The sequence below is a fragment of the Anas platyrhynchos genome, chromosome 7 (assembly GCF_047663525.1).
Source record: "Anas platyrhynchos isolate ZD024472 breed Pekin duck chromosome 7, IASCAAS_PekinDuck_T2T, whole genome shotgun sequence".
In the NCBI taxonomy this organism is placed as follows: domain Eukaryota; kingdom Metazoa; phylum Chordata; class Aves; order Anseriformes; family Anatidae; genus Anas; species Anas platyrhynchos.
This window is the reverse complement of record NC_092593.1, coordinates 41,827,965-41,850,854: the sequence shown is the minus strand read 5'-3', so window position 1 is coordinate 41,850,854 and position 22,890 is coordinate 41,827,965. Positions and strand designations below refer to the sequence as shown.

Genomic DNA, 22,890 nt, shown 5'->3' with positions numbered 1-22,890 from the left:
GATGCAGGGGGAAACTTAGTTACAAGAGATGAGGAAAAGGCGGAGGTGCTCAATGCCTTCTTTGCCTCAGTCTTTAGCGGCAAAACTGGTTGCTCTCTGGATACCCAGTACCCAGAACTGGTGGAAGGGGACAGGGAGCAGGATGTGGCCCTCACCATCCACGAAGAACTGGTTGGTGACCTGCTACGGCACTTGGATGTCCACAAATCGATGGGGCCGGATGGGATCCACCCAAGGGTACTGAGAGAACTGGCAGAGGAGCTGGCCAAGCCCCTATCCATCATTTATCAGCAGTCCTGGCTATCGGGGGAGGTCCCAGCTGACTGGCGACTAGCAAATGTGACGCCCATCTACAAGAAGGGCCGGAGGGCAGACCCGGGGAACTACAGGCTGGTCAGTTTGACCTCAGTACCAGGGAAGCTCATGGAGCAGATCCTCTTGGGAGTCATCATGCGGCACTTGAAGGGCAAGCAGGCGATCAGGCCCAGCCAGCATGGGTTTATGGAAGGCAGGTCCTGCTTGACGAACCTGATCTCCTTCTACGACAAAGTGACGCGCTGGGTGGATGAGGGAAAGGCTGTGGATGTGGTCTACCTTGACTTCAGCAAGGCTTTTGACACCGTCTCCCACAGCATTCTCCTCAAGAAACTGGCTGCTCTTGGCTTGGACTGGCGCACGCTTCGTTGGGTTAGAAACTGGCTGGATAGCCGGGCCCAAAGAGTTGTGGTAAATGGAGCCAAGTCCAGTTGGAGGCCAGTCACTAGTGGCGTCCCCCAGGGCTCGGTGCTGGGGCCGGTCCTCTTTAACATCTTCATCAATGATCTGGATGACGGCATTGAGTGCACCCTCAGTAAGTTTGCAGATGACACCAAGCTAGGTGCGTGTGTCGATCTGCTCGAGGGTAGGAAGGCTCTGCAGGAGGATCTGGATAGGCTGCACCGATGGGCTGAGGTCAACTGTATGAAGTTCAACAAGGCCAAGTGCCGGGTCCTGCACCTGGGGCGCAATAACCCCAAGCAGAGCTACAGGCTGGGAGAGGAATGGTTGGAGAGCTGCCAGGCAGAGAAGGACCTGGGAGTGATGGTGGACAGTCGGCTGAATATGAGCCAGCAGTGTGCTCAGGTGGCCAAGAAGGCCAACGGCATCCTGGCTTGTATCAGAAACACTGTGACCAGCAGGGCTAGGGAGGTGATCGTCCCCCTGTACTCGGCTCTGGTGAGGCCGCACCTCGAGTACTGTGTTCAGTTTTGGGCCCCTCGCTACAAGAAGGACATCGAGGTGCTTGAGCGGGTCCAAAGAAGGGCGACGAAGCTGGTGAGGGGCCTGGAGAGCAAGTCCTATGAGGAGCGGCTGAAGGAGCTGGGCTTGTTCAGCCTAGAGAAGAGGAGGCTCAGGGGTGACCTTATTGCTCTGTATAAGTACATTAAAGGAGGCTGTAGCGAGGTGGGGGTTGGCCTGTTCTCCCATGTGCCTGGTGACAGGACGAGGGGGAATGGGCTAAAGTTACGCCAGGGGAGTTTTAGGTTAGATGTTAGGAAGAATTTCTTTACTGAAAGGGTTGTTAGGCACTGGAATGGGCTGCCCAGGGAGGTGGTGGAGTCACCATCCCTGGAAGTCTTCAAAAGACGTTTAGATGTAGAGCTTAGGGATATGGTTTAGTGGGGACTGTTAGTGTTAGGTTAGAGGTTGGACTCGATGATCTTGAGGTCTCTTCCAACCTAGAAATTCTGTGATTCTGTGAAATACAATTAGATAACATTTCATTTACTGGGGCTAGCATCCTTTATTATATTAACATCATGCTCAAATTTTTATTCTAAAGTTTATTTTAAAAAATCCATTATTTCTAATGATAAAAGAACATAAAGTGAAGGCATCCAGTATCTACCACACTGTGTTGGGTTTATGAGGCAAGGTTTTGGCAGAGATTGCCCTCCAGACTGTGGAGAAGACCACAGTGAAGCAGTCCTCCTGCAGACTACGGAGGCCCCTGCAGCAGTTGGTTGTGCTCTGAAAAATGCTGCTGCCCATGGAGAGCCCACACAGGTGTTTTTTTGGCAGAACTGTGGCCCAAGTTGGGCCCATGCCTGAGCAGTCTGCTGCTGGAGGACTGCACCCCACTGGAGCGTTCTTGAAGAATGGCAGCCAGGGAGAAAGGGGAACTTGTTAGGAGGAAGGAGTGACAGAGGCTACCTGTTACGAAGAGACCACAACCTCCACTGCCAGCCTCTCACACCATTCAGGGCTCAGGGTGCTGAGGTGGAAGAGTTGGGAGTGAAGTTGAGCCTGGGAAGAAGGAGCAGGTGAGGGGCAGCTGTTTTTGTTTTGTTTCTCACCACGCTTCTCTATTTTTACTTGACAATAAACTATAATAAATTTCCCCTAGTCAAGGGTTTTTTGGCCATGATGGTAATTGGTGATTTCCATGTTCTTATCACAGGTTAGGAGCTTTTCCACCCTGCCCTGTCAAGGACAGGGTGTGGGAGGCTGGAGGAGGCTAGGTGGGCACCTGGCAGTTGCCACGGTCAAGCTGTTTTACTGGTAAATAATATTCATGGTGTATTTGGGTGACCCCTGAAGAGACACTCCAGAATACAGACCCAGGTCTGTATTTCCATGAAAAATACATGCCAAAACAAGCTCATTTTAAAAATCTTACCCCCTTTGCAGAAACATACCTGTCTCTAAAGGGAAAGAGGAAAAAAAGAAAGAATTAAATGAAGCATTTGCCCTGCCAATAACCATTATTTATTAATGGCAACACCTCACACATAGTCTGAATTAATCATATTGCTTACAGAGTTTGCATTTACTGCAAGGTAAGTTTTAAATTTTTATAGATGGTTAAAATAGAAATGTATCCTAAATTCTCAGAAAGTTGCAAGCATAGAGGAGTAATGACTCTAAATTTCTTTACGAGCATTATGTGGGCAAAAATATATGCTGGGTTTTGACTGTGGATTGGATTCTCGTTAGAGAGAATACTTTTCTTCTTTCTTTTTTTTTTTTTTTTTTGAGCAGAATAATAAGGGTGTATTCTTATAGCTCCCTTTCTACCTCTACAATTACTTTAAAATGTTGTGAAGACTCAGCTTCTCAGCACAAGCTGAATAGGCAGTTCTTTGCCAAGATCCCTGTCCATTGTGCATTCATGAAAGCAAACATGAATGCCATTGATCCCAGCAGGAAGGCTTGCAGGCTTGACACACTCTGTGCCAAAGCAAGGGCTCTAATTAGTGATCCTTCCAGCTGGACAGTAAAGGCCTTACCCTTCCTTAGGGAATAATAAGACAGGCCATGTCTGAAGTCCCCAAGTAAGCTTTATAGAATAGGGAGCATGCAGAGAACTGCATTAAAGGCACTAAACCAGCCGACACAGGTGACCGAACAGTGAACTGTGCACTTGGCAATGAACAGAAAAATGCCTGCTACACAAGCATCATCTGGTCTTTGGTTCCTCCTGTTTGCCTGAATTACTGTCAGAATTCAAAGGACTGTAATGGATGGCGCAACTATTTAAAAGAAAGCAATAGATTTGTTGCAACAGTGATAGTTTTGAATATCTTCAAACCTTTTCTTCAAAAACAATGCTTGTTGACAATATAACATACCAATTCATAACATCACCATTCTTTGCAGAATAATGATAAAAAACTCATTAGCAGTAACAGGCTTTGAGAAATAGGCAGCATGTGTAATTTCAGCACTTCAAAACTGTTCGCAATAAAGTCACTTTTAATTATATTTCTTTATAAAGAAAAATTATCTAAAGGATTAAAAATAGAAAGTCCTTTCATAGTAAAGATTACTAGCACTAGACTGCAAACACTGTAACCAGAGAAAAGCACTTGTACATATATGCAAAGTGTACATCTAGGTTTCTGTATATAAAAGATCTTATACAACTTCTTTTATTGCATTGCTGCTTCAGAATTCTGACAACCACAATATTCAAAACGCGAGTTTCACTGAAAAAGCAGGATCTACTGAAAACAGTGGCTTATTTAAACATACTTTACATATAAGCGCATGAAATGTATAAAGAAGCATTGACATCTTGAAAGATTACAATGCCAAAAATTGCGTGAAGCTACAGTAGAAAAAAAATCCAAATGGTATATGCATATCCATTGTATACATCAATTATCTATTAACAAATTCCCAACGTAGATAAATTCCTCCTCTGTTAAAAAATAAAAATAAAAAAATCATAAGTTAACACTTTTAAAAATAAACTAGAACGTACAAGTTTACACCCTTCTAATCCAACCACATTTGCTTTTTGAAAGCAAATGCAAATTCTAAAAGTGAAATATTAAAAGTATTTAAAAACGAAAATTTTTCACTTAGAATTATTATCCTACCTTGAGAACTGCAGTTTCTTTAGCCAAGCAAAATGCTTGGTCCTTCTGATGTTTGTTCCATTTTCACATCAAGTGGATATTAATTTTAACTACTAGCTTTCACTGAGAATCTTTCATTCTTGAAGAGAAATAAGAAAATTACTTATTGAAAACAAACAAGTCTCATTTCAAGATAGCAGCTTTTAGCCAATAGTTTTCTGATTTTCTACCTTTTGTTTAATACTGGTTATTCTTACTTGCCTGAAAGACTGCTACATTTCTCTTATCAGCAACATTATTATATTTTTTCTAAAAATAAGATTGAAAAAAGAGAGGAAGAAAGGCTGTAAACAAAAAGCTGTAGAATACAAAGGCAGTTAAAAGTTGGCTTCACAGCTCCTCAAAATAAATACTGAAGGATTATGATTCTGTAACCACAATCAGGATCTTTTTTACATCAAAGCTAGAGAAAAAGTAATGATATTAGTGCTTTGGACTCTAAATGGAACATACTGTTATTGCTGGGCAATAACTGTCCTTGTGCTGAGTGACAAAAAAAAAAGGGGAAAAGGCGCACTTCCCCTCCCACATTCCCTGTATATCTCTAAAAATAAAGGACAGGTGAATATTCAAGGTGAAAATCAATATAATTTTTAAGATAGCCAGGAAGCCTTTAAATTACCTGAAGCACATTCTGTGCTCATTTAAAGAACATTCTGTATGCAGGCTGTAGTAAGAAAAGTATCTGTAGAATTAAGCAAAAGATCAATGAACAAATTTTCAGTGTACCACGAAGAATTCATAATGTAATAGTTATAAAACAATTGACTTTATGATTGTTTAATATTATCACAGGCTCATAGAGATGTATATTCAAGGTATTATAAGGTTGCATTAAAGAAGGTCACATTAAAGTGAGGACAATAGCTCTGAATCTCAAAGGATTTGGTCTAAGAATGTATTGGAAAACGAGAGATTCATAATAGTTTTTTCAGCCTGTTTTAGCATGTTTTCTAATACCATGAAGTCTTATGACATATTTAAAGTCAGTTTAAAGCTTATTTTTCTTCATTAAGACAATAAAGTGTGTTTTTCCTACATTCATGCTATCTACAGCACTTTGGTTTGCACTTCCGGATGCAGCCCAGCTAGTATGCATTTTCTTCTACATTCACTAATGAGGTGGTACAAAAATAAAAATAAAAACCAGGGAATAAATTAGGAGACTAAAATGCAACCTACAGTGAGATGCAATCTACAGGTGGAAAAACATAAAAATTGAGAAGTATGTCAGCATAAATTCATAGAATCATAGAATCATAGAATATCCTGAGTTGGAAGGGACCCTTAAGGATCATCAAGTCCAACTCTTGACACCGCACAGGTCTACCCAAAAGTTCAGACCATGTGACTAAGTGCACAGTCCAATCTCTTCTTAAATTCAGACAGGCTCGGTGCAGTGACCACTTCCCTGGGGAGCCTGTTCCAGCGTGCAACCACCCTCTCTGTGAAGAACCCCCTCCTGATGTCAAGCCTAAACTTCCCCTGCCTCAGCTTAACCCCGTTCCCGCGGGTCCTGTCGCTGGTGTTAATGGAGAAAAGGTCTCCTGCCTCTCGACACCCCCTTACTAGGAAGTTGTAGACTGCGATGAGGTCGATTGTTAATTGATTGTTAAGTGATTGTTATGCTCTGGTAAAAGACGTATTCAAGTGGAGAGAATATCTGTCCAGGCTTGGAGTCAATCATATGCAGTCAGTAGAACCTGTCTCAAATAACAAAACCAGTTTCTGACACTAGGTCCTTACTGCTTCAAAAATGAGCAGCTACGTTCATTTGATGCTAGACACTGCCCCTCTGGTAGTCTACCCAGGGCCTAGAAGGGACATACCTCCAATCTCTAATGACCTAATAGGTGGGCTGGCAGGAAACTGGCCATCCAGAAAATGACAGGTCCAAGTTTGAGGTTTGATAGGAAGGTTTTGAGAGCTCTCGCTTTGTCACAGCCTGCCAGTTTTCTATGCCCAGGAGAGAGCTCTACTCTTTTTCTTCTCATGGTTTTATTCTCCATCTGAACACATAGAAACTGGCTTCAAAGTCTCAATTCTCCCCACACTGTGATCAAATAAATGAAGTAGTATCGAGGCTCATTCTGATCTCTCCACTCTAATTTATGTACCAGAGCTCTCTAAATGGCATCTGACAGACAAACTCCCTCTGCACCCATGTCTCTGGCTGGACAGCAATTCAAATTCAAATAATAATAATAATAATAATAATAATAATAATAAAGCTCTCTGTCTTTCCTTCCTTTTTTGAAAACTAAGCAGTTATCACAATGACAAAGAAAAATGACTGCCCTCCTTAAGACATATGCAAACAACAGATGATTGATGATTATAGAATTTGGCTTACAGAACCTTAGTAACCAGTCAGAAGAACTGCCAATGGCATATACATGTATACAATTTTACCACATGGCATCAACTTGTACCCACCTCTGACTGCCACACACCTTAAGTTAGCACCACTCAGTCTGCAGGAAGGGGCTGTTACCTGCCTTTAATGTTAAATGTTTAATGTCTAAAAAACACACTACTGTCTATAGAACTTGTTGGAAGTCTCTCACCAAACATAAGAAACTTAACTAGCTTAGCAAACAAGCCAACCTTTCAGACTTTATGTTTATCCCTACTACTGAGAGCAGTACCACCACGATGAGGCAGAGCTGAGAAGCCTGCATGTGTGGAAAGAAACCTCACTAATGTACTGCACAAGCACTAAGCTTTACATACTGCTCAACATGAGCATTAAAATAATGGTGTGCTTTGCAAGCCCTATAGTTTTTAACAAATAAAAGAATCTGAAAAGCTGAATTAGTAAGTATTTTAGGAAAGACTTAAGTGTTAAATATTCTGTATCACTGAATTAAAGCTGAAAGGTTCCCATGTTATCCACTCTAAAAATATCCACTACCCTGCTTTACAGCCTTTTGGAGGCTGTTTTCAGCTACGATGGGGGAATAGACCCCAGCTAGACCTCACACGTATCAGACAAGCCTCAACTCCAATGCAAACGGAGCTGTCTGACCACCATGAAGTGACTAAACACTTCCTTGACAAGTGCCAAATGCTGATCTAAAATTCCAGATATAAACATGTAGGTAACATAGAGCCACCACTGTGGGCTCTTTATACATACAGCAATTACTTTTTTTTTTTTTTTTTTTACTAATTCAGACACCTTAGCAATTACCTAAACTATAAACTTTAACGCTCCCACAATCTATTCCCTTTAGGTTTATTACTAATTTTCATTTGAAACGGAACACCTGAAGCAATAAAACTGCTAAGCATTCATATCTATCTTGAGAACAGTAGTTTCCTAAAACTACTATGAAAGAGCCCACTATATGAACTGCACTGTTCAAACCTTACACTAACCTACAGCTTTTGGGGATTTATAAAACTCCTTGCAGAAGAGAATGTGCAGCATTTGTACACTTGGCATGGATTCTGCTATTCATTAGAAAAACTTTATAAACACTGAGTTTTTTCTGACACCACAATGATCATTCATGTACATACACATATACATGCATGCATAGAAAATGGGTGAAACCTATAATGCTTAAAAATACAAAAAATTGAATGTACTTATGTGTATTCTTCATGATGTCAGCCAGGTCCTTAGAAGTATACTGACCAGTCAAAAATAACAGTATTTTTTACAGTGCTTATTAACAGTTACATCAGTACAGACTTCTAGAGAAGTTTCATGGTTAAACTTCTGACTTTAAGATCACATTTTGTTTTTTGCTTTTTTGTTTGTTTGTTTGAACTGTTCGTCTGTTCATGCTGAAATTTAAGATCTGATTTCACAAATTCAACTTTCCAGATGCCTTAAGAGCCAAGAATTAAATTCTGGATAGCCTTACTGTCCACTATATTATGCATATATTGAAACAGCCAGCCTCTTAATTAGCTGATTATACAGGGAGTTAACATCCCCTTTTTTTGCATGGAGTTACCTCATTTGGATACTCACGTTGCAGTCACATATTCCTCATGTTTCTAGCAGAAATACTTTATAGACTAGTCCATATAGGCAGCTTGTAAGAAGGACTACACGAGGACCTACATGAGAAACCAGAAAATAATTTCTCTGCCATGCCATCTTGCAGGACGGAGGGGGAAGGAACCACCACCAAAAAACACTTCAGTTTCATCTCTAAAACACTGCCGCCCCCCAGAGGCAGCGGTTCGCGAGCTGCAGCTCTGTCAGCTAAAATTTGCAAAATTCGAGCAAAATTTGAGCGCCTGAGAAACATTGCTGGGCGTTTTCGCGTTAACCGGTGCAGACAGAGGTAACCGTGATAACATATAATGGAAAACCAGCCTCCGTGAGCAACATCACACCGCAGGTTAGACATGATTTGTTCCCAGGTATTGCTACCTAACCACACACGGATGGGATGGCTGCAGCTGTATTTCTGCCTCTTTGGGCCCCGGTATTAGTTATGGCAATAACGGGGTGTCACGGCGAAGAAACGTGTCCGCCCCGGGACTCGAACCCGCAACCCCCGGGTCTGGAACCGCCCCGCCCCGCCCCACTGCCCTCTGCATGCGCACCGAGCGGGGCTGCCAGGCGCATGCGCACTGGGAGCCTCCACCCCCCCCCCCCACACACACACCCTCATGGCCGTGGGCGGTGGCCGCGCATGCGCAGTTGAAGCCGGGGGCAGCGCTCTGGGTGTCTGGTGCCGTGGGTGGTGTTCCCACTGGATCGGTCTGGGCAGATACACATGCAACCCCATTAACTCTTTTAGAGTAGAGCGAGGGGTTAAGCCATCACCTTAAGGCTTATTCTGTCTCGATTCGTAGAGGCTTGTTTTGTCTCTATTTTGAGTTGTAAGTGACTTTGCTACCGGCTCGGTATGCGAAGATACATCGGAGAACACGCGTCTCTATGTAGCTGCCAGGACCCAAAACAGGCTCCGCCGGTAGGGCGAGGTAGGGGAGAGGGGGGCGTGCGCATGCGCGGTGCGTCCGCGTGAGGCCGGCCAGCCCTGTGAGGGGGGTGCGGGCGCGGCCGCCATGGGGAAGCTGAACGTGGCCGTGCTGCGGTACCTCAGCGGGCAGCACTTCAGGGTGCTCACCGCGGTGAGACGGGACGGGACGGGACGGGGACAGGGGAAGGGAAGGGAAGGGAAGGGAAGGGAAGGGAAGGGAAGGGAAGGGAAGGGAAGGGAAGGGAAGGGAAGGGAAGGGAAGGGAAGGCGCAGCTCCCCCCCTCCCCTTCCGTCCCCTCCCCGCTGATGCCGCCGACCGTTCCCTCTCGCCCCCCGGCAGGTGGAGATGGGCATGAAGAACCACGAGATCGTGCCTGGCAGCCTGGTGGCGCCCATCGCCAGCCTGAAGCACGGCGGCTGCAACAAGGTGCTGCGGGAGCTGGCCAAGCACAAGCTCCTGGCCTACGAGCGGACCAAAAGTGAGTGTGGGGCCTGCGCTGGGAGCCTCCTCCCGGCCCTCCCGGTTCTTCAGCGCCACAGAAGTGCGGTAGCTTGGTCATTCGGGTATCCGGGGCGTTTGTGAGCCCCGTCTCGCCTTGGGGCTAGCTGGGGAATGTGAACTCCTTCAGCAACAAATGGTGTTGGTGATTTCTGAAATTCATGGATTCGTTCGTCCAAATTCGTGGATAAAATAAATAATTGTTAGCTAAGGTAGTATTTAAGTTCACATAGGGATCAGCCCAAATGTGTTACAGTCTTACAGCAGACAAACTGGAGCGGACTGCAAAAGCCTTATACCTTCAGCCGGTCAGGAACGATCACTAAAGTAGTATTTATTCTGTCCCATTCTGTTAGTAGCGTTGGATTTCCTTTAGTCTTGCACTTGCATCTGGCTTTGCAAGCACAATGTGGGAGTCTTCATGAAATTCATCTCCTTTTTGTCTCCGTTTTTCAGACCATTAAGGTTTGGTTTAGGTGTTTGAAACAATCCTGAATCCTTGCCGTGTCTCCTAAGTAATCATCTTTCAAAGTAATCCTATGCAATTTGAACCATTGTCACTGCCTGCGTTACCAAGGGGCTAACAAAATGTCTACTTTTTATCCAGTTAGTTTTCAAAAGGCTTGCACGAATTTAAACTTACTGTCAAGTTGGGTTGATACTAGCCAACAGTGAAAATACTATTTGAGTGTTGTGTACCATAAGCAGGAAAAAAATAAAAGAGAGACCAAAATGAAACTTCTTTTAAAAGAAATACATGCATAATATGGAATGAAATGTTGTGTAATTTATTTTTTCCTAGCTGTCCAGGGCTATCGGTTAACTAATGCAGGATATGATTACCTTGCCTTGAGAACTCTGTCTTCCCGGCAAGTCATCAGTTCTGTTGGAAACCAGATGGGTGTTGGCAAAGAATCAGGTAATTTAAAAAAGTGTTTTCAGTATATAATTTTTTTTTTTAGAAAAAATGGGTCTGTATTTTTGTTAATTTGTTGGAAACTTGGTGAATTTACCTTTGGATAGTCATATCAGTTAATCTGTCAAACACCAAAATTTATGGTCACTTCAAGTTCTGTGTGAGTCTTGACTACATCTGATTTTTTTCACAAGTGTTGTTCCACTTTGACCATTTTGTACAATTCTTGGATGGTTCCTTAAAAGGTATTTTGCAAACAGGTGACAGTTGTCTTGTGACTTGCAAAGAATTTTGAAGCCTTCTGTCAAAAAGATTAACATCAAATGTTTCATCCCACCTAAAAAAAAAAAAAAGTAATATACAGTCCAAACTATTGGAGTGCTATCTTGGTTTCTCATGCTCATATGTTGATTGTAATTTGGCACAGCATGTCTTTTGTCATTAAAAAATGACGAAAAAAAAAAAAAGAGGATTATTGGGGACAAATGGTAAAAATGAAACATAGCCAATTGCTAACACTGTTTTAAAGTAAGAGGTACCTTGAGTTTTCTGTCCAGTCAAGAGAAGTCTTTTCTAGTGTGCCATTAAGTTACTTCTTATCCCCTAGTCTGAAATATGTTTCAGATCAGATGGATGGTTCAACCAGATGATCTTGGAGGTCTTTTCCAACCGTAATGATTCTATGATATTCTACTAGTGGAGCAGCATAATCTCTTCACCAATGACTTCTTCTTGTTCAGATTTGTAATACATAATATACAAATTTGGTTGTCTTTTCTGTTAAAAGAAGTGTAGTAGACTTTGCTATTCCAGAAATAGCAGTTACAAGAAGTCAAGTAACCGATTTCTCACTGCACTGTTGCATTATGTACCTGTCAGATACCATTTATTTCTCAGATCTGTGCTGCTGTTTTTTCTCCTAGATATTTATATTGTTGCAAATGAAGACGAGCAGCAGTTTGCAATGAAATTGCACAGGCTTGGAAGAACTTCCTTTCGCAGCCTGAAAAATAAGCGTGACTACCATAAGCACAGGCACAAAATGTCATGGCTGTATTTATCCCGGCTAGCAGCAATGAAAGAGTTTGCCTACATGAAGGTAGGTGGTTGTTTGCACCATATTAACAACGATGTAATAGTCTGGAATGTACTTCTCAGATTATCTTCTCATCACTTCATATTTGCAGTATATGTTAGGATGTATGCTTTTTATTTGTTTTTTTTAGTGGACTTAAAGTATACATTTCAGAGAATGACAGTGCTGATGCATTTTGTATACTTTCAAGTGACAAAATCAAACTTTGCCATGGAGTCGTATGGAACTGAAGCAATTTCCATAAAGTTTCAGGTGAAGCTGTCCAGTCATCTGAGTCTTAATAAAGGCAGTGAATAAACTATCGCCATTTCACTTAACCTTGTCTTAGGAAAGACTATATGCTAGGGAAAATTCGTGAAGTATCTACTAGTATTTTAGTCTTGTCAATTTGGATCACTTCCACAAACATAATTACAGAGTATTTGTTAGGTCTGTAAGCGATGAGTTTCAAACTGGGAGGAGAGCACACTGAGAGCAGCCCTGCAGAGAAGGACTTGGATGTTCTGGTGGATGAAAAGCTTGACATAAGCCAGAAGTATTTGTTTGCATCCCTGAAGGCCAGCAGCCTCCTGAGCTGCATCAACAGAGGAGTGGCCAGCAGGTGGAGAGAGGTGAATGTCTCCCTCTGCTCTGCCCTTGTGAGGCCCCACTTGGAGTGCTGCATCCAGGTTTGGGGCCCCCAGCACGAGAAGTATGTGGAGCTGTTAGAGTGGGCCCAGAGGAGGACCACAAAGGTGATCAGAGGGGTGAAGCACCTCTCCTGTGAAGAAAAGCTGAGAGTCAGGGTTATTTAGCTTGGAGAAGAGAAGGCTTAAGGGAATGCTAATAGCAGCCTGCAGTACTTAAGGGGGCCTACTGGTAAGCTGGGGAGGGACTCTTTCAGGGAGTGTTGTGATAGGACAAGGAGTAACAGTTTTAAATTAAAATAATGGTAGATTGAGATTAGATACTAGGAGGAAATTCTGTGCTCAAGATGGTGAGGCACTGGCATAGGCTGCCTAGAGAAGCTGTGGATGCCCCATCCCTGGAGGTGTTCAAGGCCAGGATGGATGGGGCTTTCAGCAGCCTGGTCTAGTGGAGGTGTCCCTGCCCATGGCAGAAGGGGTGGAACCAGGTGGTCTTTAAGGTTCCTTCCAACCTGAGCCATTCTGTGAATCAAGTGAATGATTTGGTAAATATGGTTAGAGCAAGCTAACAGAGCTACAAAATACTATGGCCTACCTTTAGTTAATCTTTAATGTAGTGTAATACTGGATATTAATATTTAAGAAGAAACTTTTGCCTTACTGAGACTGAGTGTGGATTACCTGACCAGGCCAAACTGTATTTACAAGAACTGTTGAACCTTTTTCTAACACCCTATTCCCAATTATCTGCTGGTGGTTTCTTAAGCTAACAGACCAGATACGATTCTGCTGTTTTTCTATCCCGTTGTGTTTTCCTGCCACCTGCAGGATAACTAAACTCTGGAAAATACAGAAGCATAGTTAGTAGTGAAAGTTCAGATTGCTCTTCCTCCTTAAGCACATGATTTGACTTTTACAGTTAGCAGTTGAATAATGTGTAGGATGCTGCTTCCGCAATGGTGCTTAACTGCTTATCTTATATTTGTAGTTTGTCAGGTATGTAATGTTTTCTTAATGGTTATCTTTTATTTTTTCAATAAGTTGTCTCTTTCCAGGCTTTGTATGACAGAGGATTTCCTGTTCCAAAACCTGTAGACTACAACAGGCATGCAGTTATTATGGAACTCCTTGATGGCTACCCTTTGTAAGTTTGGAAGCTTGAAGTCTGTTTTACAGAAACCCTAACAACGATAGGTTCAGTAAGACAGCAGGGATGACGTTTTTCCTTATCGTGTGAGTCAGTTCTGATCATGCTGAATAAAGCATGAATAAAGTCAGGCCCAGAACAGCTAGGGTTCTGCTTCATTATATTTGGAGAAATTGGTGAGAGAAGGAAAACTAAAAACATACTCTCTTTGTCCAAAAAGACTGGTGGAAATAGACTTTTTTTTTTTTTTAAGTACGGAATACATCAGAGGAGCAATGTGATACAGAGGTTAGTGCTACAACCATTTTCTACACAGAAATTTTATGTTCTATATGTTATCTATTCAATGATATTCAATATTGATATATTCAGTATATCAAATATTCAGTATTGAGTTGTGTATCCTCCACGTTCTGAGCTCCAGTTCATGATCCATGTTGTGGTAAAGATTCAGGTAGGATTACAACTTGTACAGTTGCCATTGTAGAACTTCTGTGTTGATTTTTTTGGGGGGTGTTTGTTTTTTGTTTGTTTTATTTTTTATTTTATGTATTTGTGTGCATTGAACGCTGTTTTTTGCTCAAGGAAGATTACTTTTCTTCAGTTTTTCAACATCCAGAAACATGAAAAAATGTTGAATTTTGTATGTGAATGAATGGCTTGTTTTGTTTCCATAGCAGAATGCAAAATAGCTATTTGATAACTCTATATAATGTACAGTAACAAAGGTTCAGTGTAATTAATCCCAAAGTATACAGTTGAAGAGTTACATTGAAGAAGTGCCTTTTAAGACTTTATTCTATCCCGTTTCCCCGCCTTTGTTAAATAGTTCCACATCTGTCCTGTAGACAGAAAGCTTTAAAGTTACATGTGGGCATTGCAGGTGAGGCTTACCATGCTATCCCAGTTCTGCAATTTTAACTAAGCATTTCCTGAAGGAGATGCTGTACTAGATGAGAAATTATTTCAGGTGATCAGCATCTCAGAAGATACCAGTTTAGATGACTTCCAAATTCAAAGAACAAATGATATATTTTATGATACAGACCTCTGGCTATAAGAAATGTCACCAATTAATTTTGCTGTTAATATGAAAATATTCAACAGCAGCCTATTACAGAGCTGCTTGAATTCCATTGTGTTTTGTTTGTATGTGCAACTGATATGTTCTCATAACACTACAGTGTTGCATTCAGGCCAAAATATATCACAAATTAGCTGTAAATGACGGCTTCTTGACAGCTCCTGGTATAATAAGACAGCTGCCTATTTATTCTGCTTGTAAAAATAAGGTGATGTCTATTCTGCGCACTTTTGGGGCAAAACATATACTTTGCTTTTATTCTGGAGTTTATGCTGGAGTATATTCTGGAGTGCTTTAAGCTTTTTTTTTTTTTTTTTTTGGCTTTGCCTTATCCCCAGCTTAGTCTTGAAAACACTTTTTTGTGAGACATTTGAATGGCATTTGAATACAAGAAGACCTAAGTTACCTAAAACAATCCAGACATAAAAATTCGCTGATCCATTGTTTAAATTAGGCAGCATAACCATCGTGTTTGATAGGAGTACAAGAGACAAAGGGCTTTAGTTAAAACGAGGGATTTAACCTGGAGATAGGAGAAGCTTTCTCCCCATGAGGGCAGTGTGGTGGAGATTGCACAGTATGTTTCCATCCCTGGAAACTTTCAAGCCCGCATTGGTAGAGCTCTGATTAGTCTCATCTAATCTCAGAATTGACATAGCTATGAGCAGAGTATTGGACTAGTAACCTCTGGAGATCCCTTACGACTCAAATTGTGACCCTGTCATTCTCTCAGATGTAACTCATATGTCTTGTCTATATTTTTAAATTAATTCCTTCAGGGTTCAGGATATTTTCTTTTTTATTTAACTTTCCAGATGCCAAGTACACCACATCGAAGACCCTGCTGCTGTCTACAGTGAATTAATGGATCTAATTGTAAAACTTGGCAATCATGGTTTGATTCATGGGGATTTCAATGAATTTAATCTCATACTGGATAATGATGATCATGTCACTATGATTGATTTCCCTCAGATGATATCAACATCACATCCAAATGCTGAATGGTACGTACAAATGATGTATGCAAAATAAACCAGTTAAGTGCTGATAACAACAAATAGTCAACCATGATTTGTTTTCATAAGCCTGCTTCAAATTCTTTTTCTACTGTTTTCACCATACATTACAAATGCAATTTGTTTCATGAATGAGTAGAAATCTCCTTAGGATAAATGTGTAATTAATTGCTTCTCAGTTAATATTATTTCTTTCAATTAAGAAATGAATAGAAATAATCTGCATTTATGTATGTATACCTACACGAGTACTTTCTCACTTCGAGTCACTGATGGTTATTAATATTCAAATAAAAGGCAAGAAAGTAGAGTAAAAGTTTGTCATACCAGTAGACTTAATTTCCTTGATTATTGCATTTTTACAATTCTGTATTTTTTAAACAGGTATTTTGACAGGGATGTTAACTGCATTAAGGAGTTTTTTAAGAAACGCTTCAACTATGAGAGTGAGCTCTTCCCATCATTCCAAGATATCAGGTAAAAAATGCCAGCTGACTCGTAATTCCCCCATGTTATGGTAGTTACGTTGGTTTTCTGAGAAAAATGGATGCCTCTGAGAGATGATTTTAGAAGTGAACAGGGGGAAAAAGAGCCAATTTGAAATATTTTTGTCATTCTTACAGTAAAAAGGATCCATACTGTCTTCACTGGCAGTTACTAAAAGTGGTTTCCAAAAACTGAAGCACGTCTTAAAATCTGCTGTCTCCTTTGTCTTACCTCTTGCAGCTAGGGGAAAGAGATACATCCAAATGCCGTAAATGTTACGGTGACGCAGAATTAGTTTCTCTGACTCTTAAAACCATATTTAACAGTCCTGGGGGATCAAGTATTAACTTAGTTTTTAATTTTAAATTTAATTTTCAAAATGCTAGTACATGTGGTGACCGCCTCTTCAAATATTATCTTCAAAATTTTCCTACTGTAGTTTGTCCCTTTTGAAAAGCAAACAATTTTCTCACATATTTTAAGAGCAAAGCTGATTCAGTTAAAAGGGTTTTATATCACTCTGAGCCCTTTCTCAAAGGGGAATTGTCTGTGTGTGTGTCAACATGTCCTTCATCGTTCTGTTTGCACAAGCATAATTTAAGTATTATATTTGTTAAAATCAAATTGTTTGCTTTCAGTAAGTGCTGATTATGAAGATGGAATCATCTTGTATGAAAGTCTGGTTCTGTCAGGCTACATTCTGCTAACTACCCAAAGCCCTGCACTGTAATATGTTACCTATGTTCCAATGGAGTATACTCTTTTTGTTAATAGCATGGTAATTATAGTCTAACTTGATAGTATTTTTAATCCAAAATACAGCATAATGATTTGATATATTAAAAGAAAGCTCACTTCTATTTCTTTCAGGAGAGAGAGTTCTCTTGACATAGAGATTGCTGCCAGTGGTTATACAAAGGAAATGCAGGAAGATGATGAGCTGCTTTTCCCGGAGTGCTCTGATGAGGATGATCATACAACAGAGGAGAGGGAATTTGTAGAAGATGCTGAAAGTAACGCCAACTTCCTCAGCCAAGATAAAGAAAACAATGCAGACTTCATATATGAAGTGGTTTCTGAAAGCAGAACCTCTGAAGACTTGTTATCACAGTGAAGATGCTGAAGCCACAGAAAGTAGTGAAAATTCACAAGGACTGAGTATGTCAGAGTTGAGTTCAGCCTTAGAAAAGGTTGAAGGGCAGCCTGTGCTTTTGAAGTCCAGTGAAGATGCAGAGAGTTGTGCACTTGGTTTTTCTGAGCACAAAAGAATACCTGACGATGCTGCTGAAAATCAGACAGAGGGCAGCAGTGATAAGGACAACGATGAATGCCCTGATCTGGTTGACTTGTCAACTTTAAATAAGGAATTGAGACCTTACAGGTAAATACTTATATTTACTGTCTAGTGGTGTGGTGAAATTTTCTTCTTTTTTCTTTATTTCTAGTAATAATGTGAGTAAAAGTTTTTTTTTATATTAAAACGCTGCTGCTGCTAAGTAGCTTTGACAAGCGAGTTTATAATTAGAGTGCTCTTTCTCAGCCTCTGCCCCTCATTCGGCTGAAATTAGCAAGAACAAGCTCTTTGGAATATATTATTCAAATATATTTTACTGAACGTCATACCATGTGGCTTTTAATGCCTTTACTGACTCACTTGGAAATTCCTTCTTACCTTTAAGCTAACCCCTTCTTATATAAAATTCAAACTATTAGTTTGCAAGCTCCCCATGTACCTGAATGCATATATAAAGTTCATATACCCTGTTTTCTTTTTGAATTTTTCCTTTTTCGTGAAATTCTACGCCTAGGCAATGTACAGAATCTGAATTAATCTTTTTAGTGTTCTGAAGCTTCTTTTTCTTACACTACTTTGTGTAGTATGTATGTGGCTATTGCACTATAATCCTTCCTGTCATAAAATGTGTTTTTTGAACTAGTGTTAATATTTCAAATGTAAATGTTCTTTCTGTAGTACTCAAATGTTCTGCTAGCACTTTTGATTGTATATCAAAAAAATGACTGAAACATGATGCTCACTGAATGGAATAAAACATTAATTTACATATTTTAGAAATGAAGACAGTATGGTTCATATTGCGGAGCACAGAACAAGAACTAAAAGTACGTCAGCCAGCAGTGTTGGGAGCTGTTCAACCATTCCACCGGTAATTATTACTGCTACTGTCTAGTTTACTCTGATACCATCTTAGGACGTAGCTGTTGAAGATATTTTTACAAATACCTAGTTAGCAGTAACTGTCTTTAATTGATTACTACTATGTACATCTTTGGTTTGTAGTTCCATGTTCACAGGAAATAGGTCTGATGCTTTCTACATGTTTACAATTGAATTATATCCAGTGCTGTACTTCATGTGTTGTTCTTTGCTCTTTCACAAAAGCTCTACTCCGGCATTAGCAACTTTAATTTCATTTCTGTTGCTAGAAATCAATTCTGTTGCCCATAATTAATGTTTTTGTATTTTAAATTTGCATGCGTGAGTAAAGATTTAACTTGGCCTTTTTTCATCTGTCTTTTTAACACATCTCTTACCACATTTCTGAAACATAGATATGAATTCATTGTAGTCATGGTGTCTTTGGCAATATGAATTTGACTTTCAGCATTACATAAATCAATACTTTGTGGCAGAATTTTACATCTTTCTTCATCCCTACTCAGTATACTATCCAGTATGGCTACCTCTATCACATTTTAAAGAGTGTGTCTAAATTTTAAATGGAAGAAAGGCCAGTTTTATGCATAAATAAATGTGTTAGGGAACAGCATGTTTGCAAGTTGTGTAAGACTTTTACAGGACTTCGTGTGAAGGAAAGAGAGACTTTTGTTAGTCATCCCTGTTCTTACTGTAGGACATGGCCTGGTGCCTTATTAAGGAGAAAAAGAATTAGCCTTGAATTATGAAATGAAGTAAAGAAGAGCTAGGATAAATGCTAGGATAAATGCTAGGAATCGCCTGGTTTCTGATCCATGCGATACATATTTTTTCCCTTTCAGTTTGCTAACCTAAACGTGTAGGATTTCTTTTGGAATCGCCTATAGATCCCTATTTGAAATTATATTTCTGTACACCAGTAGGTGGTAGCAGTGGTCACTCACTGTAGAAACCTTCCAGATTGTTTAGCGAACACATGTTTTTTCTGTAGGCAGACACATCAAACTTGTTAAAATATTCAAATGGCATTTAAGTACCTAATATTCTGTTCTAAAAGAAAGATAAAAGCAGAAGCAGCTTTCAAGAGATTCAGCCACATAAACATCCTGTGTCAATTTACTTTGTGTAATCTTTCCATTTATATGCTCTTACGCTAAGTAAAATGTTTCTGCCCATTGTTAAATCTTATTTGAACTTTTGAATACTAGAACTAAAGAAAGGATATGCATGATGAGCTATTTGTAACATCAGAACGTGATTGCAAAACGAAAAACACAAAAGGCACTGCAGTAAGACCCACTGAGCTGCTTAGAGACAATGCCTGTTACTGCTTCTAGCACTTCTCTGTTGTTTATATAGCTTTCTCAATGAAGAAACACATTAAAACATAAGCAGGTTTCCAGATTAAACACACAGAAGGAATTCATATGGGCATGTATAAACAATAGCAGTAATAGCAGTAGGTGCAGTCATAGCTGGGTGACTGTGCCAAAAAGAAAGCCTTATGAGTTACAGACAATAAGCTATTCCAGACAAAATAAAATGTCTTGTTGTGCTTGTACAAATCTTTGTAGGGACTGCTGCAATTTAATTATAGGAAATAATGTAAACTATGCAAAAATTTAAATAATAAATGATAGATTTGTTTATTCATTTTGCTTACAGTCAGGCTTAGGATGATGGAGAGACTAGTGAGACTTGCATGCTGTGGTTGAGCAGTAGTATTTTGTGAATTTACATTTTTGCATAGTGAAAATATCTGGTATTTGTATTGCAAAGTTTCTTCTAGCGAGCCTTGTATGAACTGTGAAGGAAGTCATCTGTCCACTGAAGTGGGAGAAGTAGAGAAGCCTTCTTTCAGAGCTCTGCCTATAAAAAGCAGAGGATGACAATTGTCTTACTGACAGAAGAAAAACATCAGTGGCCCAGTTTAAACTAGTTCTTACCAGCTTTCCTCAGGAATTTCTTCTGGAATATTTTTAAAGAGCATTCACAGATTTAATTTCCAAAATGCTCTTGTTTAAATACTGAGTTCTGCTAAGCTTCCGAGGAAAGAAAGACAGATCTTATACTACTCTTTTTATTCACATTTTTGATAGTCAACCTGCATGTGGTAAAGCTTAGGAAACTACTATTCAGGTGAATACTATGTAATTACTACAGCATTCTTACTGAAATCAGCATTGGGTACCTGGATTTATTTACTACCTTGTATTTGCATAATTTAGTTGTATTAGTCACAGCAGTTTTTAAACAGTGCCAAAAGAATTCTTTCTGGTTCCTGACTTAACTACCAACTTACTACTTAATGTGCTGACAGTATCATAAACAAAAAACAAGGCAAGAGAAATTGGGGTAAATGCAAAAGAAATGTTACTAGATTGTGGGGTAATTTTGCACCAGCAGGTACCTCAGCTCCTCCATGCTTCTCTTAGCCCTGTCCTCAGGTGGAAAAAAGGGGAGAAAACATGATGACGTAAAAAATATTCATGGGTTGTGATAAGGACAAGGAGATCTCTCCTTGTGCTGGAGCAAACTCTCTTGGTCCTTTTTCTACTTACAAGATGTTTGTCAAATCTCCAAGCACAGGACATTATCATTTTTGCTGAAGGCATATGTTTTGCACTGAAAAGTACTGGTTCATTATGATTCCTGAATGAAAGGCACCTAAACTCTGCAAGATATCACCTAAGATGCTTTTTATTAGAGCTAACGCTAAAAGAAAAAAAAAATAGCACAGGTGATCGTACACCCCTTCAAATGCTAGAGCCCTGACCCTGACTCCAAACCACATAGCTATACTGTAGACCTTGTCTGTAGCAGAGGTTCTCCCCTTTCACTCAGTTGAGATAATTACATGATTTTCTTACAAAGAAACAACTCTGCTTGCTCAATTTCTGCTGTTGAGAAGAGGTGAAGTTCTTATTATAACTTCTTTCTGCTCTGTTAGATAAAGGCAAGACCACAGAGCAGTGGTAATCACTGGAACCAGGCGAAAGCTGCCTGCAGGCTCCTCTGTCCCAAGAAGCTGGCTGAGTTTGCCCCAGGCCAAGGGATTTGTGCAGCCCCACAGGGGGTTCTGGGGCCACACAGTATGGGCAGCACAGCACAGGGCAGGCCTGGGCAAACTCGAGTTAACCCTGGTGTGGATCACCAGCTGCTCAGCGCATGGTGGTCTTCTCGACAGGTTCACTACCACATGTTCATGTTAGTACTGAGAATACAGTATCATTATGGTAATGTTAGTACTAAGTGATGTTCAAAAACTTCTGATACTGAATTGTTTATTTATTTGTAGGAACTGGTGAAAAGGAAGATAAAACGTCAGCTGACAAAACAGCAGAAGTCTGCTCTGAGGCGACGACTACAGAAAGGAGAGGCAAACGTTTATACCAAACAACGTCGAGAAAATATGCACAACATTAAGTCAAGCTTGGATGCAGCTAGTTTCTGGGGATAATTTATCATAGCTGCCACCGAACATGAGAAAACTCACAGTACATACAGCTAAAACAGTTACCTAATAACCAAGCATCCTTTTATACAGTGGAGGAAAAAGTTCTTAACAATACCGTGTATTTTTGGAAACTAATAAACATCACGCTGGTTCCTCTGGTTTTGTTTGCATGATTTTATTTTGTGTTCCTAGTTAAAAATATCGACTGTGATTTAAAATAAATTAGTAGTACTAGGTACGATCATTTAAGTACAGTATTTCCAACAGTATCTTGTTTTAGGTCAATTTTACTGTTTTTGTATAGATTAAGAATCTTCTGGTGTGCAGAGGATTCCTCTTTAAAAATTTTCCTTTGTTCCTACAACATAAAATTTAAATGTGAAATTCTGCCCTCAGGTTACAAACAGATATTTGTTTGATTTAATTAAAAATCAAAAGGAAATAAAAACTGATAGCTTTTAACACTCTAAAATTTCTTTTGAACCTGTACAAGGATCATCAAACAACATGATAATGTACATTCTTTGAACCAAGCAATTCTTACTTGTTTTTCCTTTCACTCCAGGATCTTGTATAGATCTTGAAAAGATCTATAGATAAGAGAAAAGGAATAAATCAGTGCTGTAGAGATCTGGCAGTCACTCAGGTTTTGAATTTGGCTGTGCAGTTACCAATAAATCTAATTCATTTAACAATTTACATAAAGTGGTGAGCATTCTGAACTTCTCTTTTTAAAAAATATTACCATGTTTTTTTTTATGTTATTTTGGGTCTCTGAAGACCTAGAAAAACAAGTATCTTGATGTATCTGTGATTTAGGTGAAGAGCCTTCCTAGAGACGTATGACATGATAAAGTTTGTCATCAACCCATAGTTTGCAACGTTTTAAATCTTTTACTTGGCTGGGGAAATGAGGAAGTTTGGATTTGAGGTTGATTTTTTACTCACACCTGATACTATCTATATTCTACTTTACCCTAACTGAAAATCAGCTTTTAGTCTATTGAGAATTACAGCCTCTGTCCTGTCTTG

The 22,890-nt window shown here is 40.0% G+C and overlaps 1 long non-coding RNA gene and 1 pseudogene across 1 annotated transcript; one reads left to right on the top strand and one right to left on the bottom strand.

Moving 5' to 3' along the window:
- Window positions 1-3,878: 3,878 nt before the first annotated feature.
- On the bottom strand, window positions 3,879-8,953 carry LOC119714991 (uncharacterized). The gene is made up of 4 exons (XR_011810818.1): window positions 8,389-8,953; window positions 5,026-5,088; window positions 4,365-4,482; window positions 3,879-4,183 (listed from the first exon to the last, which is right to left on the bottom strand). It is a non-coding gene; the product is annotated as an uncharacterized lncRNA (long non-coding RNA).
- Window positions 8,954-9,346: 393 nt separating this feature from the next.
- LOC113841781 (serine/threonine-protein kinase RIO2-like) lies at window positions 9,347-22,017 on the top strand (annotated as a pseudogene).
- Window positions 22,018-22,890: the final 873 nt, after the last annotated feature.